We start from the raw sequence: 5,774 nt of genomic DNA, 5'->3' as shown, positions 1-5,774 counted from the left end.
ACAAAGAAGACCTAAGACATTTGAGCAACTAGAAGCCTGTATTAGACAAGAATGGGACAACATTCCTATTCTTAAACTTGAGCAACTTGTCTCCTCAGACGTTTGCAGACTGTTATAAAAAGAAGAGGGGATGCCACACAGTGGTAAACATGGCCTTGTCCCAACTTTTTTGAGATGTGTTGATGCCATGAAATTTAAAATCAACTTATTTTTCCCTTAAAATGATACATTTTCTCAGTTTAAACATTTGATATGTCATCTATGTTGTATTCTGAATAAAATATTGAAATTTTAAACTTCCACATCATTGCATTCTGTTTTTATTCACAATTTGTACAGTGTCCCAACTTTTTTGGAATCAGGTTTGTAGTTAATACAAATATAAAGTCTTACTTGCATCACACTTGACATTGTTCATTGTTTGCTCATAACTGGAGTCACTTAATCATGCAGATTTATGCTACAAGCTCTTTGTAGATTTGTACAGTAAGAAAGTTATTTCCAGGAAATTAACGTTCTTAGAATTGACAGACAGTTGACCCTGAGAGGTCATGTAAATATCTACAGCGGATCTAAATATTTATAATTAATTATAACTTGTTATGATTAATTATTCATATTTCCCCATGAGCTGATTCGCTACAAGGTGAATATTAAAACGCAAAAATACTATTTAAATATTATTACTGCATGTTCTGTGTGTATGAATGGCGCAGACGCGTGGTTTTATTTACTACAAAGATACTGAAGCACACGTGACACTTGTGGTGTTTTCAGCGTCTGTTTTCTCAGAAATATTGTGACAGAAATATATCACTATTGTACAGTAGATTGTTGTTTTCAAAATAATATAATATTAAAAATAACAATTATAGTAATAATAATAATAAGCATTAAAAATTATGTTTAAAGAATAATTACACAATTGTTCTTCCATGTTTTAATTGTAACCGGAATAAAAATGGAATTTGAGAAAAAACTTATTTCCTAAAAAAATTACTAATTAATTGTTAAACTGAATAGGTTTCAGGATTTCAGTTAATTGGACATGCTATTTGATTTCTAAAATGTATTTTAACCATTAAAACGTCATTTGGAAAAATTGAAACAAAAATAGGAATTTGGAAAAAAAATGTATAAAACGGATTTACTTAATTTCTTCATGAATGTTAAGTTAAATATTAAGTCGATTTTACCTGATAATGACAGGTGAGTTGTACTTAATATTAGAGCAGTCAAATTGACTTAAAATCTACTTGTGCAAATTGTTATGAGGATTTTATTTGAATTGTATAATTTCTTCTTATCAGTTCAAGATTTATTGTAAATAGGCCTGTCACGATTGGTCGATGTAATCAACTGCGCTGATAATTAGTCGACATCATTATTTTAATCGACTGATGATTTTATATTTTAAATTTCGTTTTTACGCTTCGACTAAAATAACAACTGTTGTTTCCACACCACTAATATGAGCAGTGCTTAATTTGTAAATTGCGAGGTCCCGGAATAAAGTGGGTTGACCGGTCCGGCAAGTGATTAGAGGATGGAGAGGTAACGGTGCATTCAAGCAACATTAGTGGACCAACTTAACTGATTAACTGCTTGCATCAGTTGCTTTAATAGTGTGCATGTACTCTAAAAAAATCATGGTTTTAATAAAATCATTATTTTATTTCAACCCAAACATTTTTTTGTTTTTGTGTAACCCAGCACCTGGGTTAGTCAACACCTGGACAGTCGCAACAACATAGGGGTTGTAATGAGCGCAGACTGCATCCTCTTCAGAGTAGTTCTCAGTGCCGCCGCCGACTTGCATTTTTTTGATCAAATATAGGCTTGTGGATATTTTATCTATAAAACCATTTCTTTGCTGTAAATTATTTTATTTTATCCAACGCAAACTACAGGGACGCGATGTTAGTCACCAAAACGAGTCGCATCAGTCTTTTTCGACTGATTACTTTTAAATGTTAATTTGTTTTACTTCTAAAGTGCTTGTTAAACAAGTTTAAATGTAAGAAATATTGTATGTGTTTAAACGGTGAAATAAGTTGTATTAAGAACTGTATTTAATGAAAATGTATGTACAACTTCACTTGCCTAGATGAAATCCCATTCGAAATCCATGAGATTTTCTTAGTAGAGGCAACCTTTGGATTGACTGTAGCAGATTTCTTATTCACCACCTTCCCCGTCTTCTTGGAGACTACCTTGCCTCTGCAGGTCTTTGAGCCTCTTTCTGGGTTTTGCTTTCCAATGAAGCGTCTAAGGAAAGTTGCATTACAAATTACCAAAGTATACAATAACCATTTCTCAAAATTCTGATTAATTAATTTGGTTTAGAATTTAGATTAATCTGGTAACACTTTATAATAAGTATACAGTAACAAAGCACTTATAAATCATTTGCAAATTATCTTTATCACTCTATCTCCTCTCCACCAATAAGCTGGTGTGTGGTGGGCGTTCTGACGCACTATGGCTTCCGTCGCATCATCCAGGTGGATGCTGCACACTGGTGGTGGATGAGGAGATACCCCCTGACAATGTAAAGTGCTTTGAGTGCCTAAAAAAGCGCTATATAAATGAAATGTATTATTATTATTATTATATAGATGCTGTCTCGTTTGGATTTATTGTGGATCTACACGCCTTTCTCCTATTTTCTCCCAGTGTCTGCCATGTGAATAAAACCACATTTGACAGTGTTTCAGATGATGAACTGAAATGCGGTTTTATTCACATATCAGACACTGGAAGAACACAGGAGAAAGGCTATGAGTTAACTAGTTTGCAAATTATTGACTACTTTACTACTATATACTTATTATAAAGTGTTACCATAGATTCTAAGAGAGTGAAAAAACATAAGCAAAAAGGAAAACACTTACCTTTGAAAAAATTCAAACGTGCAACAAGCCTCCTCTTGATACTGCAGGTGGAAGATGTAGTACACAGCAAACACTGTTGCAACTGCAGTCAAAAATGTTGACTGGACACACTCACAAATAACACAGCCCTCTAGGATTATCATCTATCGTACAGCATTTACCGGCTCTGCCATACCTAAAATAAATAAATAAATATAAACAATAACAATCATTTTTTCACAACTAATTTCAAAGAACTACCTTCAAGAAAATTCAATTTTAACAATCGTGTACCATAGCAATGTTTACAATTTTATATCTTAACCATTAGTAAATGTTTCTACTTCATCACATGTAATGACACACTAACCCAGCAAAATCAGACGAGGATTGGCAGGTAGATTGAGTGTCTTCTCAACATCAGATGCAGATGCAGCAACCTGTCGGGAACACACAATAAACAAATAAGCATACATAATATAATTTAGTGAAGTGGAAAGAAGAAAATTAAATACTTACGTCTGCATGCAAAACCAGTCCATCTTCATGTTCCTGGAAGTGGGACATTAACGTTAGAATCTTGACAAGCAGGTGTGCCATCTCTATGTTCTCAGCCTGGGACAGGACATGCTTCACCTTTTCTTTCAAAACACTTAAACAATTAAAAATATTATGTCTACCGCTCTCTCCTTCTCTCTCTCTCATTCACATTCACACACACACACACACACCTGTATTTGAGGATGAGGAACAAGTTAGAATGTAAGTGAATGAAGTAACGTTACCTCTGTTATATAGAGGTTTGTGCCAATTTATCCAGTGCAAAATCTGTGATTAAAATGTGCTCACATACAAAGCCCACTTAATAAACAATAAATTAGAATATATTTAGATTACACTCTAAATTGCTTTAGATACGATTTGTTAAATTGAAATCTGCGCAAAACTTCCACTATAAAGCCCTATTCGCACGGGATTAGTATTACCTGGTGACCTCCAGTCATTTGTAATAATTGCGGAGGTTGTCTATGATCTTAATACCTTGCGAATCGGCCATGTCTGTAATGTGTAAAGTAAAAATTCCCCCGCAAATGACCTACCATATTTCACCGAACACCAAGGTCCTGTGCTAATATTAGTCCTGTGCGAATTGGCATCTCTGTGATTCAGCCAGCATTTGGCGGGTCGTATATCATTTTTCGAGGTTTTTGTTTGCGGTGCACCTTTTTATCCATCTTTCGCGAAGAATGGAGCTGCATTGGAGTGTTTGATAGTATTTTGGGTGCTGCCATCATATCGCTACACCATACAATTAGCAGAAAGAGAAAGCTGAAAAGGTTTTGAGGTTAATGTGTTACAAATAAATCAAGCATAAAGCTTGATATATTATTTTAACCTGGTGAAATGTAAATGACACAGCGCACGAAACTATATTCGTTTCTTTTTTTTCCATCTGGACCATAGAACGGGACTCTCAAAGCCTTGACATCCGGGTATCCGGGAGATAAATCAGTAAATTCTAGTAAAATCACAGGCTTCACTTATCCCGTGCGAATGCACCACACGAAATTCAGATGGGGGAGGGGGGTAATTTCAAAATCACACAAGGTCCCCAGATAATACTAATCCCGTGCGAATAGGGTTTAAGACAAATGCGTCACTCCGAAAAAGCAAACGTTTCTCCCCATCCCCCAAGTCAAGTCAAGAGCTCATGCAAAAGGCGGTAAGTTTATATGCTTCCTTAGTAAAATTAAGTTTACACGCCTATTTTCGAAAACCGTCACTGGTCAATCGTGGCTTAGCAACCGTAACTAGGCGCGGGAGGTCTGGCAAGCTTTCGAGCGGGAAACATGCCGAAATTTTCCCTTCCCGAAACCTAAAACCCAAGGGGAGAAATGCCGGGCGTGGATCAAGCAATGTGGGAGACCCCATTCACAACTAAATGTTGTCAGGATTAACAAAAACACCTACGTTTGCTCCAAGGAAAGAACACGCTAATGTTAGCTAGCTAACTCAGCACAGCATTGCTTGGAAATAATGACGGTTTTGTTAATAATGCATATATTTGAACGTAAAATAAGATGATTAAAGGCAAGACGGAGGCTGACTGACATACTTTAAAATATATTTCAGCATTTTGCTAATCGACGGCCTTCTAATCCGATCGCGGCTCTCCCGGGGTTAGTTCTGAGGAGGGAACATCCGGAGATCTCCAAGGAAAAGGTTGGTATGCAAACTTAATCAGTTAATTAACAGTAGTCATTTATGTGCTGTCATACCCGTTTACTATCGTGTAGACTTTATTTGGGCAGCGAGATTTATTACAGAACACAGCATGCTTTCATGCTTTATACAAAGTGCATTTTATTTGTTTCTGGTAAGAAACCAATACAGGATCAAAACCCCAACAAAACAACAGTGTAATAAAATTTAAGTTAAGTTATTAGAAGGGTCTGTTAAACTTTAATGATCTCATGAAGACAACTAAACAATTGTTAAACTGATTGTTTACTGAATCATGTGTGACAGGAAGCCAGCACCTCAAACTCCACTGAGGACACATTTCACAGTACATCACAACAGAGTGACTCTACCTATGGTAAGTTTAAACTGCTATTTGTATCTGTTTTTAGTTACTGATTGCACATGTTTTTTTTCATGCAGCACTGCACAGAAATGTGACGGCTGTTTTGGCAGAGGGAAATCCGGGAAGTCGTTTGACGGCTGGTTCACAGATGATGGTCCTACAGAATCAAGGAGAGGAAGCTGTAAAACAGAAGAAAATAACATAAATTAGTAACATTCCATGTCTCCTTTCTCTTTTTTGTCATTTACAGAAGAACATGATATGGGCGACCATGGAGAGGAACTGAGAACTCTGCAGGGACGCATAGCCAATCA

The 5,774-nt window shown here is 36.0% G+C and overlaps 1 long non-coding RNA gene across 2 annotated transcripts; it reads left to right on the top strand.

The window, feature by feature from the left end:
- The first annotated feature begins 5,075 nt into the window (after positions 1–5,075).
- LOC107596021 (uncharacterized) lies at positions 5,076–5,758 on the top strand. Of its 2 annotated transcripts, none has more exons than XR_001610328.1 (3): positions 5,076–5,096; positions 5,403–5,472; positions 5,711–5,758. It is a non-coding gene; the product is annotated as an uncharacterized lncRNA (long non-coding RNA). The 2 variants fall into 2 exon arrangements; XR_001610329.1 differs by having other exon boundaries at positions 5,077–5,100.
- The last annotated feature ends 16 nt before the right edge of the window (positions 5,759–5,774 follow it).

Source organism: Sinocyclocheilus grahami, unplaced genomic scaffold (genome assembly GCF_001515645.1).
Source record: "Sinocyclocheilus grahami isolate Dianchi unplaced genomic scaffold, SAMN03320097.WGS_v1.1 scaffold212.1, whole genome shotgun sequence".
In the NCBI taxonomy this organism is placed as follows: Eukaryota; Metazoa; Chordata; class Actinopteri; order Cypriniformes; family Cyprinidae; genus Sinocyclocheilus; species Sinocyclocheilus grahami.
The sequence above is the reverse complement of the archived record's forward strand: the minus strand, read 5'-3'. Positions and strand labels throughout refer to the sequence as shown.